At 51.1% G+C, this 13,748-nt stretch overlaps 1 long non-coding RNA gene across 1 annotated transcript; it reads right to left on the bottom strand.

Annotated features, from left to right (window-relative positions):
- Positions 1 to 158: 158 nt before the first annotated feature.
- On the bottom strand, positions 159 to 3,354 carry LOC148672107 (uncharacterized). Its single transcript, XR_015935649.1, has 2 exons — positions 921 to 3,354; positions 159 to 490 (listed from the first exon to the last, which is right to left on the bottom strand). It is a non-coding gene; the product is annotated as an uncharacterized LOC148672107 (long non-coding RNA).
- Between the last annotated feature and the right edge of the window lie 10,394 nt (positions 3,355 to 13,748).

The raw sequence follows: 13,748 nt of genomic DNA on the forward strand, positions 1-13,748 counted from the left end.
GTTTTCTGTGAGTACTGAATGAGATCGATGGCCTTCCAAAACGTCCTACAAAATTCATAGGAATTAAAATGGCACAAGTGTTCTGAGTTAATGATGGCGATGGAATTGTGTGAAAACTTCCTGTGAAGCTCGAGAATGCATTTAAATGGAAACGAATACAACGCGATATATATTTTATTAATGATTGGTTTGTGGTGCTGTGGAGGAAGTGGACTGTCGGCGTCCGTCTTGTTTGTCCCAGGAAGCGCAGTTCCTTTTCCTTCGGCGACCTGGAGTCCAGGAACAGACAAACAGGTTGGTGTTTCACTTATAGTCGGTCCTCCTTCGGTTTGAAACCACACTGGGCTGCAGGGCGTGCGTGGTTACGCACTGTGAAGGTTTGAATGAGGCCCGAGGTGGGTGTGTGTGTGTCTCCTGCGAAGGACTGGCGTCCTGTCCAGGGTATACCCTGCCCTGCGCCCGTTGCTTGCTGGGACGGGTTCTGGCTCCCCTGCAACCCGAAACCGAAAGAAGAGGTTAGATGTATGAACAGGTGTTTGATTGACTGTCTTCGGATACACAAATACGAGAAAGGTGACAGGTATTTGTCCCTTCTCCTGTGCTTGTTTTCTCATTTCCAGAAGGAAGCTGGGGTATAGACTGACAACATGGCTGTTGTTGTTGCAGACACCTACCATCCTTGGTGTAAAGATATACCTGCTGTTCTCGGTTTCAAATGCAGTTTCCACTTGCGTCTTCCGGTTACACTGCTGACTCTGAACTCATTGGGTTGACTGTGCCTTTGAGGAATTTGCAGCCTGAAACGTGTCCTTTGTGATCCCCTCAGCTCAGACTGAAGAGGTTGTCAGTGTGGGACATTCCTTTCAGTGCGTGAGCACATCTGGTCGCTCTTCTCTGCACTCTGGGGACTGAGCTCTTACCTTGTATTCTGCGTCAGGCCTTGGACTGGTACCAAGCTGAACCCTCTCTCGAACCCTGGCAGAGCTCAAGGACAACAATCCCATGTGCGTTTCCCGAAACCTCAGGACTGTTTCATGACCCTAAAAAACATGACTTGGCAGATAGCGAGTTTTTCACAGTACTGTGAAAATTTGTATTGCTAATTTGTAACGTTTTTTTTCCTTGCTTTCAAGGACTCTGTGTGAAAACATTTAAAACATCTTCTCGGGGGATAAGTGTTAACAGGGACAATAATTCCCCATGTTGCATTCGATACAGGGGTTACCCCCTGCTAAAGAAACCATCGATGTGTATGAAGACCTTTGATCAGCATGCTTGTTGTCTCCAGTGAGGAATATCTGCTGTCCAGTGTGCATATTCACCTCCTCGCTCGTAACACATCCCCAGGCCCAGCTTGAGTAAAAGCGACTGGTCACAACAGCCCTGCACCTGCTGTTGGGCCCTCTGGACACGTGGCATGGCCTTTACTGGGCGAGAGACCGTGGCTCCATTGAGTTTCCTCCTCTGTGGGACTGGAAGCTGTTCCGATTCTGGCAGATGTGGGAATTCTGGGACTGGAAGTGTTAGCTTCAATTCGAGCTGAACCAGGCCTCTACTGTCTATACTGTACGTTCAAAGTTATTACAAAATGTTTAAGGAGACATCATTCCAGACAGAAATGGCCTCTGGAAGTCTATGGCACACGGGCACAACAGGGCAGAATGATTGTCTAATCCCAGAGCAGCTCTTGCAGTGCAGCAGAAAGTGCGTCTCTGTCTCTGCTTCCCCTCGGTTTGGTCCCGACGCTTTTGCTCAAGTTGTATGGTGCTGTAGTTACAAAACCTCATGTTTCTCTGTGCGGTTTAGTCCGGGCTGGAAGTGTCGGAGTCAGGTGAGCCTGTGCTTGGAATGGAGCTCCGGGATCAGGGCTGTCCGACCCCCCGCCGGGCAGGAAATCCCATTGTGTGGAACGCAGAAGTGCTGGTGCAGCAGAGCACACTCTTCCCCGGGGTCACGGCGCTGTGAGAGATGGAAACCTGAGCCCCACAAAGCCCCTTTTATGCAACAGGAGGAAAAAAAAAAACCTCTAGTCCTCAGTCCTCAGCTGATATCCCCTGTAAACCCCCTGGTCTCCTTCTGAGGAAAACAGGATACTGTGGCGTACACAAAGCTGGGAGTGAGCACCCGGAGACAGGCGGAGCAGCTGGCTTTGTAGTATCGGCCGTGTCCTGTTTATCAGCCCGGTGGTTCGGTGGAGATGAGGAAAATCCCCAGGGAAAGCGGTCTTTAGCGCCTCCCCCCCCCCCTCGTGTGCCACATCAGCAGGTTCCTCTCATGGGGGGGGGAAGATTCGAGACAGAAGCTCCCCTGTGGTGTGGCATTCCCCGGATCCTCCGTTCGGACCCGGTTTACTGCAGGAGCTGACCCAGCCGGCGCCGATGGGGAAACGCGATTGGGTCCTTCTGGGGAGCAGGGCGGCTGTGCTCAAACCTGGGACACCCCAGGACACCCCTCCGGCTGGTTTCTGGCTGCAGCTGCGCCCGGAGCGGCGCCCCTCGGTCTTCTCCGGAAAGGAGTCTCTTGGGGGACGTGGGGGTTCGTCTCCGGGGAGTAAGACGTGACCCCAGCCCCGGCGTCGCTCTGCGCTGCGCCCTGCCAGTCTCCGCGGGCGCTGGAGTGTGGAATGTTGGCAGCCTCTCTCTGCAGTGACTCATGCGCAGGTAGAGAGGGCGAAGAGTCTCGGTTTTACTGAGGCAATTACAGGATTAACCCTGGACGCACTGCACCTGCAGCCGAGAGCTCAGGTTTATGATCCCAGAAGGCAGTAAACCCCCCCCCGTCCGAGTGTCGTCATGTCTGAGATCAGGTGTGCGTGGGGGTGGGTGGCGTGTTTTGTGTGGTGTCTCTGTTCTCGGTTACAGGAAAAGGTACACATCTCTGTGGGGAAAAGTCCCTTTAGTGCTGTTCCTTCCTTGAGCGCAGGAACAGCAGTGTGCTGCGTCAGGCTGTAGTCACTCTGCAGGATCAGTTCCTGTCTGGACACTCCACTCAGAGCTCTGCATAGGTAATGGGGACTCCTCACCACCCCCACCAGCGTGCAGCCCCACCTGGATGATGCTCCAGTACTCTCCCCACACACCAGCTCTCAGTGGGGAGGAGAGCAGAGTGATGAAGCCAGTTTTATTTGCTATGCCGGTCCTGATCAGTTGTCTATCCCTCTCTACTGGCACATGAAGAGACCCCATCACTCCACGTCAGCACCTCCCCTCCCTGCCTCTGACCTCACGCCCCTGGTGTGAATACTACACAGCCTCTTCAGAGTGGCCGCTGACCTGGCCACGCCTGGCGTGCGGGCAGGAAAAAGGAGCTGCTGAGGGCAGGGGACCTGGAGAGCTGATGCACACTAGGACATGGTGACCTTTAACCTTTCACCTGCTGCCCGTGGGAAGGAGAGCAGAAAAGGACTGGTCGCCCGCAGCCCCCCCGACTCTGGGTCCCAGGGTGCACCGTTACCCCCGGGGGCTAAGAATTATATCAGAATTATGTGTGAGTGCGAAGCAGCACAGCCCTAGGAAGCAGAGCAGAGCCAGGGCAATAGTCTTCTCATCAAAGATGGCGCCCATGGACAGCTGTTTCTCTTTCTTCCTGGGGTTCGTCAAGACAGCATCTCCATCGAACAGATTTCTGGTTCCAGGCAGTGGGAGACGGACACATTCCCATATTTCATATTGACTGCTTGCCCTTCAAAGACTCACCTCCTTCCTTGTGAGATCAAGGGAAACCAGTCCGGGGAGGCCTTGTGCAGCCGGTGCTGGGTCCCTAGGGTGTGTGCCAGCCCCCCACCTCAGTGCCCCCCAGACGAGACCCTGAGGAGGCCCCAGGTGAGCTGAGCGAGTGGGGCTCTGTCCCGGCCCGGCTCCCGGAGGCCCGCTCTGGGGGGAGGGGGGGCAGGATGGGCAGGGGAAGACAGGGACTTGGAGATGAAAGAGCCACCTGTTGGCACTTCATCATGCCCGTGACGTCAGGCCCCTTCCTCTCGGACAGCTCCCCCAGGCCGACTGCGCCGGATGGCACGCCGGCTATAAAAAGACGTCTGGCACAAAGCGGGCCGCCGGCGTGCCCCCCCCCCCCCCCGCGCCTGTGCTGCTGGTGAAGAGGAAGTGATACAGCACACCTTGGAGCAGGGCTTGACGCTGTGAAAGGTCACCGCTGGCTTCGCCCAGGCAGGGGTAGGAGCTCCTCGAATACGGCAGGGTTGCCTTTGCTTGGAGGGCGCTTTCCCTGTGCTTCCGAAACCAGCCGATAGCTGTAGGGGAGAACGCCGAGCGTCTGGGGGACAGTCGAAGAGCGAGGAGCTGCCCACCCTGGGGAGCAGAGGCGCTGGTCCAGTCCGGTTGCAGGTCCTCGGGGGGCCCGATTAGAGGTCCGCTACTCTGTTGGCCCCGGGACACGATCTGCTGAGGCGATAAAGTGGAACAAAGGGGCTGAGCTGGGCGGAAGCTGGCACAGAGGCCAGGCCCTGATTGTGTGTGTGTGTGTGGATCCGTCTCCCTGTGAAAGCTGTGCGTATCCCGTTGATTGTGCTTGAATCTAAGGAAATTCTTCCGCGGGGCTCCAGGAGCCCCCGTCTGCTTCCCTCGCTGCCGTGTTTTGCTTTGGAAACGGGGGAGCCACGCGTACACACGTCGGGGGCGGCAGGAAACCAGGGAGCGCGGCTCATGGAGGCCGAAAACAAAGCCCCATTGACCGGCTCCAGGGTGAAGTGGCTCTCGCTGCCCTTCTTTGGCACTTAGCAGTGGGCCCCGGGCCCCGAGAGGGGGAGGGAGGGGGGGCTTTTCCACTGGGTTATCACTGAGAGAATAGAGGCTGCCTCCTTCTGCCCTCACACCCTCCCCCTCCCCGAGGACCCCTCTGCCCTCACTGGGCTGTCCAGAGAGGTGCCCGCACGCAGGGAGGGAGGTGGGTGCACAAGCAGTATCAGACTGTCTCTCCCAAAACATGAAGAGAACTCTCCCCCCCCCCAAAAAAAAAAATCCAGCACTAAAAAAGCTATTGTAAAAAAACAGCTGTCCATACTTCAACACTTCTGTTGATGTCCAGGTCAAGTTCGGAAGAGGCTTAAAGAATTTCCTGTCATGCTTTATTAAAACAAAACCATCCCAAACAAAGGCGCTTGGAATTGCTGCCTTGTGTTATCTTCTGTTACGTAAGGGAATTCCTCTGAGCTTTTCTCCCTGCTGTGCATGACGGGCACGTCGAAACTCAGACAGGACCCAGGAAGCAGAACAACAACGCCGAGTGGCGCGGAGGAGAGCTCGGCCTCACCTGCAGCGCCTTCAGGCGTCCCTGTGAGCGACGAGGGCCAGTTCCTCTGCTGGACCCGGGGCCAGGGAGTGTTGCCTGCGTCTGTCGGCACCATGCAGCTCCGCGGCCTCTGGGCTATCCTTCCTGCAGGTACCTGCCCCACTCTCCCCCTCGCTGCCAGGAGGAGGGGGAGTGTTCGGTGGACCGAAACGGAAAGCAAGCCTGCACAGCAGGAGCCGTGAATGCAAGTTCAGATACACGAGGGAGCTCTGGAAGGGACCTTGGGTCCTGTTCCCCGAGCTCCTGCAGGGGACCGGACGACCACAGTCTCGGAGCTGGGACAGGGAAAAGACAGGGACAACAGCAAGTGGTCGGGCTCGGAGAGACTCTTTCATCGTGCAAATCCAGCCCCATCATCCACCTGCACCGACTGATCATGGACAATCACCGGACTTAGAAAGTTCTTATTCAATGTGAGTTTGATAGAGTGTGTCCTTATTGTGAAATGTTATTCATGAAATAAAGTTAATTTTGATAGAAAAGAAATCAGAGCTTAGATGCTTACGCATGGAACACAGAAACGTGCATCATACCTGGCCAGCCTCATCTGAAGAGTGAGCGATGCAGGCAGGCACAGCTGGAGGTGCCCCTTAAACAAGAACATGCACTTTCCACTTTCTGGATTGCTGGTTCATGAGTTAGATCAGCACATGTTAAAACATTATTAAACACAGAGAAGTCAGCTCCCTGCTGAAATATCAAAGGTTAACTCAGTCAGCTTGGCTAGCTCAGTAACTGCAGTCACAGAAGCCACCAGCCACCTTTGGACTATACTGGAGTTGAGGCAATTCGATTGGCTGTTATCGTATGTAAACCGATAATGGAACCGTATGTACATGGCCAAATTATGCATTATTGTGTGGTTAAGGCAAAGGGTTTGCTACCAGGAACTTTCTGGTCCGATGTCACGAACCTTGATCTGTATTTTATGAGTCAGTCAGACTCTAACTGAGGTTCAGAATTTGAATCAAAGGGGAGAGATGTGAAAACTGTGCAGCGCACTAGTAAGACCTCATTTACAATAGTGTGTGATCTTTGGTCACCATGTTACAAAAAACGCTGTTGGAATCAGGACACAGAAGAGCAATCATATACCTTTCTGGACTAAAAGGAATGTCCTACAGGCTAAAATAACTTGATCTCTTTAGACTTGAACAGAGAAAACTGCAAGAGTCCTTGATTCATGCACTCAAAACCCACAAAGACACAGACGAAGTCAAGCTGGTGGGCTTCTTTGTAATCAGCAGGGGCACCCAGATGACAGGACAGGTGTGGAGGTTACAGGGAGGTGCATTTAAAACTGAAAACAGGAGGCACTTCTTTACACAAATGGATGTAGGAGTGTGGAACAAGCTACCCAGCCGTGCTGTTGAAGCTGATGCCCTGGATCCTTTCAGAAACGCCTGGATGAGATGCTTCTAACGACTGAATGGCCCAGATTGGCCCCTTTTGTGAGTGACCTGTATTATTGTCTTGTATCTTTGGTCCTCTTGACCCAAGTTCCCCTGCTGCTTCTGCGTGTCTCTGTGGGTAAAGGCCGTGTCCACATGATGAGGACGTGTCCGCGTGCCACCGCAGGGGAGATCCTGGTTTGGTGTCACTGGTGCTGGCCTGACACCACGAACGCAGAGCAACGCAAGAGGAATCTCTAATGAAATGAGGCCCTCCAGCTCATCTCATCCGAAAGCGTTATTATCTTCTTGAGAGAAGTTCAGCTCCTCCATGAGGGCCTTCCTTGGCCCAGATCAAAGAGAAGGTGCAGAGCTGCAGTAGTGACACCAGCCCTCATCCCCTTCACAGACAAAGCCAGTAGTGTGTGTGTGTGTGTGGTGTGTGTGTGTTCGTGTGTCGGCATGTGTTTGCATGCATGTGCGTGCGTGCGTGAGTGTGTGTGTGGTCTGTTTTAGAGGAGAAAAGGCAACACTTCAGGACATCGCTCTGGCCCACATGCGAGTCTGAAGTCGGCCCTGGAGTGGAACAGCTGAGTGTGGGTGATGGGGGACAGGGATCGTCTTCTGTGTGTGTGTGTGTGCTCCTTTCACACTCTGAGCTTTCCCCTCATTCCTTCCCGAACTGCTTCCTGTTTTCGAGGTATTTTTAGCCCTGATGTGGGAAGGGAAGTCGGCCCTATTCTAGATCACGCATCGCGCCTCTGTCACTAGACTTCATTTTCCAGAAAAGGAAGTGCAGCGTCCTCCCGGCTTTGGCCCAGAACCCAGAATTCGGGATGCGCCCTCTCTCCCAGAGGGGGCACGGCAGCGTCTTCAGCGCTGGGGCTGCAGGTGGTGGGGTCGGCTGCAGGAATCGTTTTTGGAGATATTTTTGCAAATTGCTTCCCTGTCGTCAAGAGGAATCTCCAAGAGCTGGGAATGGGATGGTGGGGGAGGGGGTGGGGGTTGTTTTTTGGCGCCCCGTCACAGAGAACTGGACAATCTGGAAATCCAGCAGCTCCAAAATGAAGTGACAAAAGGGGTGGGTCTCTTGAATGTCAGCACCTAGAAACCTCAGAGAGAGCTGGGGTCTCGTGAGACTTTGAAAAGGTCTGTTTGCTTAAGGAAAATATTGTTGGCACCCTCACGCATTCTTGACCAGTAAATAACCCTCTTAATTTTACACTTTCATGGCCTCCTTCCCACAATGCACTTGACTAGAGAGCCCTAGAGAGCCTCTTACGGTTGCAAATAAAAAATACGAGTGTTTTGTTTTTACTGCAGTGATTTTTTTGAAAGAGTAATTCATGCTTTGCAGAGCTGTTGCTAGGTGCGTTATGAGTATTATGATGTTTTCTGCTGCTCTCTAACCCTAAGCCCTGCCTTCCTGGCATGATGAGCTGGGGATCCTGGTGCTTCTTCACATGCAAGGCAAGATGATATCCCACGCTTGATATGTTTGGATCCCACTTTCCTTCACTGTAACCCACTGCATTCTGGTTATATATTTTCTATATGTGTTATAAAACCCCAGCTGATCCACTTCCAGTAAACTGGTTCTGCCCCAGTATGGGAGGTTTTTGTATTGTAAAGCGAGTGACTCATGCTCATGCTATAGTGAGGATTTAAGATTAAGCTGGAGTCCTGGCACACAGTGAAGGTGGGACAAACTGGCCTCCGCAGCTCCAGAGCTGTGAACAGAGCCCAGGTCAAGCACTTTGAAGGTACGAGAGCTGATGGAGACCCTGGGTTTCAGACTTGAGAGGGTTTGATTGAACTGCGACAGAGGTTTTTATTTTGGCAACAGAAATGAGCTGGAGCTGTTTGGGTTTTGAAGTTCGCAAAGCCTCTGGGAATATCGGGTGTTTTCCAGAGATGTCTAGCTCCAGCTGTCGAGGCTGCGGAAAGCGGGCGATCTGGGGAATGGATCTGGAGGGGATTAGGGCTGACACACAACCCCTAAAACAACCCGGAGTCTCTCCCCAAATCCGCTCAGGCTATCATGAAGCTTGTCCTGTGATGTACTCAGTCACTTGATGGACTACGCTCAGGTTTTGAGAGCGTCCAGGGAATCAGCTGTGCTCGGAGATCAGCTGTGCGGCAGGGCTGATGTGCCAGCAAAGTGGGGAGCAGCCTTTCAGTGGGGTGTGGAGAGGGTCCCTCCTGCACAGGAAGCAATTTGGGATTTCAAATGCCGCCAATGAGCTAAAAACCCAATACTGATTAAGCCAAGCCTCATACGCCTTACAGAATACTGGTTCTGAATTTTGGCAAGAAGAAATTGGAAAGCAGAGGACGAGCATCTTGTGGGACAGAGCGTCTCTGTGTGGGGCAGAGTGCTGCTCGGGATGTGATCAGGAAGGTGGGTTTCCTCTCTCGTGGCGCTGGACGGAGAGCTCGGGGACGGAGGTTTAATGACAGCAGCAGATTCCTCCGTTTCTGCGATTCCTGTCTGATCCACAGGCTGGGCTCTGTTTCCATGGCCCGAGGTCGGAGGGGTCAGGACAGATAGGAAGTGACCAGTTCAAACATTAGTCTAAAGAAGTCAGGGGTGATTTACGACGGAGGCTGGGTGGAGGAGGAGGAGGGGGGGGGTTTGAGTCCAGGGGGCCTAAAAATGAAATAGAGCCCTGCAAACAACAACATTCCAGCCTCTAAAAGAAAACATCTGACAAACAAACATGCACCTTGATTTCTCCCCCCTGTAATTAACGCTGTGTTTTGCTAAGCCCGCCATTTTTTTCTTCTCACTACCTTCCAGACTGTATTTTGACTCCTGTGAAAACGGGGATAAACGCACAGCCCGTGTCTTCCTGTCATTGTTGTGCTGAGCTGGCCTGTCTTTATCTGTGTGTGTGTGCTGTTCTATTAACGCTCCTTCCTTTCTCCCGAATGGGCAGGGGGGCAGGAGGGGGATTTTCACGAGTCGAGAGGGTCACCAGGGTGGCATCACGCCTGGTAAACACTGCGTGACCTGGGTGTCGTGAGCGGGGCCAGCACCCTCCAGCCCTGCCCTGCCCGGATGAAGGCGCAGTCATGGTGAATTGGCCACAGTGTTTGATCCCAGTCCATGCTTTCCGACTGCCGGTTTGCCAAAGACTCTGCTGGTATCCCCTTGACCCCCCCTTCACCTTCACAACACCAGATTCCAGTTTATTGGATGGGCATCTCCTTGGAAAACAAGCAGGAGCCATTTTAGGAACACAAAAACTAATTGGCACACTGACAAAGGGGAGGTTAACAATGCTGAGTTATTCCAGGCACATCTGGATTACAAGCGTACAGCTCTGTGCACAGCTGGAATTCGTCTTGTGTGCTCTGGGCGAAGTGTACGCAATAATTCCCAGTAATCAGATGTCACTGAAATCCAGAGTACAATCAGTACTAATTACAGTACATAATCAATTGTCCTGTTTTCTCAAAGTAATAGGGGTGTCTTGCTGGTATATGTTATCTGATTAATTTAATAGCGATACAAATCAAAGGAAAAAGATATTTCAGTTAGCAGGTGAGGTTAAACAATCACAATCCAGTGACTTCAGTCCCAGTGTTTCTCTTTCAGGATCAGCGTGTCCTTTCTGAGTGTTGTCTTGACGTTCTCGGTCTGAGGGTTTGTTTTATGAATGGCTGACTCAATAAAGGGAAAAAAAAACAACACTGACCGCAATTAAAACTACGCTTCCTCATTCTCACGGTCAAGAGGTTTGCTATTTGAGGAATGCGCTGCAGCGAGTGTGCTGCGCGGGAGTGTGCGCGAGAGTGTGCGTTGGGGTGGGTGGGTGAGTGAGTGCACTTCGACTTGGCAGGACCGAATGGTTTTAAAACCCACTGGAAACCCTAATGAGTTTCAGCGATGATGTGGGGACAGTTGGGAGCCCTGCCGAGTTATTTTGAGCAGGCTGGATGCGCAAGTCCTGCAGCTCTGCATTGAGCAGAAATAGGTGCTCAACACCAAGCATAAAACCAAGCACACTCCAACACACGTGTATGTGGCAGAGCTTGGCCACCTGCACCATGCAGTGTCTGGTGGGGTCAATCTGAAGAAGGACTCTGAGAAATCTGTACATTTCTGCTGCTTGTTTTAGGTGAGGTTAGGATTTTATCTGTGTGCATAGGTATTTTCAGTGAATAGGATTTTATTTCAGTGCTTAAAAGTAAAAAAAACAGTAGGAAATAAATAAGCTTTTCTGTCATCCTTTTGTTTGTGAATTCAGAAAAGCTCCCAAATTCACTTCCCGAAGATAGAACAAGGACATGTAAAGTTTGTCGATTGTTTTCTTAAAGAAATCCTAAAAATAATTAACGACTGGCCAATTAGAAAAACAAAGAAAATGAGTTGATTCACATTAACTGGTCTTCACATGGCTTTGCTCTTGAGAAAGTATGTGCACCTCAATAACTAAAAAGGTGAGACACGCTGACCACAATCCATTAGAAATATAAGGGAGAATGAGAAGCAGGATTTGCGTTTTTATCCAAAAAGACCTCTTCTTCACAAAAGACCTCCCTGCGTCACTCAGAGCTGGTAGTCCGTGTCGACCATGTGATTGTTTGTGGAAGAATTCGAGGAACTACGGGGGGTCTGAAAGAGACCTGACTGGCGCTCAGAACTCCTGGACTGAGCATTACCCTGCCCTTTTGAACTGCTGCTGGAATGGCTACTGCACTGGGCTTCCCAAACCCGACAGAACAATAGCAGCCCGAGCGCAGTACGACCAAACAAACAAAGAACAAAAAACGAGCCCCCCCCCTCACACACGGGACACACCCTCTGATAAAAGAAGTTTCACCGTGAATACTGTAGAGAAAATCCCCTTTTTGCAAAAAATATAAAATATGAACTCTTCAACTTAAAGTTTACTCCATGCTGAAAAGAGAAGAAAAGAAACAACGTTTTGGCTGAAACGTTGTGTCTCTTTTCTTCTCTTTTCAGCATGGAATAAACCTTTACTTGTTCCTTTGCAGCCTACGCCTGCTGACACAGCTCCCTACTTGAACCTCTTCAACTTAATATTTTTATCACAACATCTCTCTCACAACTGCCAATAAAGAAGCAGAAAAGATGGTTTCAGTTCACCAACATTTGGAAAGCAAAAATTCAACTCAAATCAGAGGGCAGTTTTGCAGCCACCCAGGCTCCAGGAGCTGGATGATATTTGAGGGAAGAGCTGCTGTTCAGACGTACAGGTGCAGTTGCTTTTTAAGGCTGCCCACCATTTCTCCAAATGCGTCTGCATCTGTTTCCACTGGCTTTGCTAGCCAGGGTAGGTATGTGTGAGAGCACGTTTGTAAGTGTGCGTGCATGCGTGTATGTGCATGTGTGTACACAAGTGTATGTGCGTGCATGTGTATACGTGTGTATGTATGTGCATGTGTGTGCACAAGTGTATGTATGGGCACAGGTGTGTGACCGTGTGTGTGTACACTGATGTGTATGAGCACGTGTGTGCATATGTGTGTGTACGTGTGCAGCAGCAGGCTGTTCCAGCTCTGGCACTTTCCTGCCAGGCAGGTCCAGGCAGGTGTGGACTGGCCTTCTGCCCGTGTCCTGCTGGTCTCCCCCCCCCTTCCCTGCGGCTCCTGAAGTACGAAAGATCACATACCGTCACCGCGGAGCTCTTGCCCCAGTGCTGTGAGAGGGAGGGACGTCCTGTCTCCCTCTTCCTGTCCATACAGCCCACAGCAACAATAACAACTTTATCATAATAACTTTTATTTATAAAGCACCTTTCCAGACCCAAGGACTCTGTACGTCATGAATAAAGAAAAAGTACAATAAGAGTAAATGAAAAAGAAAGCATACAGGTTTTTACAAATTGATTGTAGCCAATCAGACATAAACCTTGGTAAAAAGATAAGTTTTAAGTTTACATTTGAATAGTTAGAGAGAAGTCTGAGGGTCATTCCACAACACTCGAGCGACGACAGAGAAGGCATGCTCACCACAAGTCTGTGATTTACTCCTGCGTACAGAGAGCCGAGGGCTGGCCTCAACTGAACCAATCTTGAACAGGGGAGGGAATGTGAAAATGGCGAAGCTCAGGGATGTGTGATGGAGCCAGATTGTTTAGAGCCTTGAAAGTCAGCAACAAGATCGTTTATGGACTAGGAGAGTGTATAGGCAACCAGTGTGGGTGTGCTGCCAGGGTCTGGTGTGACAAGAGAGTTAGGGAACCCATACACTTTCAGAAATCAAGCCTTGATGTTATAAATGCATGAATCGAGCACTCGGCATCGGACAATGCTAAAGATTGCCTAATGCAGGCAATATTTCAAAAGTGAAAGGGAGACGTCTTAATTATAATTTTCGCATGTGGCTCACAGGTTCCTGACTAGGGCTGAGATGTGAATGGTGAAGCCATTACCGTGAAACCCTTAGGTTTATCCAGCTGAGATTGGCTGCCAACCAGAAAAAATTCTGGTTCAGCTCCAGGGAATTTGATGTCAACCAGGGTTTGATGTCATTGTCAACAACAATGAAGTTCATGTCCGAGCAAGACCTCAAAATGTACAGATCCTGTATTTTTGGGAAAAGGTTTAGCAAGGGGGGGGGGGTGGTGGTGGATTTTAAAACTTTTGTTGGCCTTGATTTCAAGCGCTCTTTGCTTGTGTGACCTCTGGAGTCAGTGCTAATGTTGCAGTTCTCCAGACCTATGCACTGAAGAAAATGCATGACATCACAGTTCTGTTTTTACCGCTCCCAGTCCTTGTGCTGGTCCTGCTCTTCTCCTGCTTCCACTGCTTGTACTGGGACAGCTCCAGCAACAGTCAGGTCAGGATGTGGTGACAATACCTCACAATGGAGCACAGCAGTGTGCAGGAGCCAGGGCCCTGAGCTGCACAGGGAGACCCACAGTCAAACTGGGGCACTGCTGCTGGGCTCTAGGCCGAGGAGCAATGTCCCGTTGTACAAACTGGTGCAAAATAAGTCACTTTGGGCAAAAGCGTCAGCCGAGTAGAGTCGCAATAAGAATGCAAATTGACTGATTTTTTTTTCCACCCCCATGGAAAGAT

Source organism: Lepisosteus platostomus, chromosome 4 (assembly GCF_059453375.1).
Source record: "Lepisosteus platostomus isolate fLepPlt1 chromosome 4, fLepPlt1.hap1, whole genome shotgun sequence".
NCBI classification, from domain to species: Eukaryota; Metazoa; Chordata; class Actinopteri; order Semionotiformes; family Lepisosteidae; genus Lepisosteus; species Lepisosteus platostomus.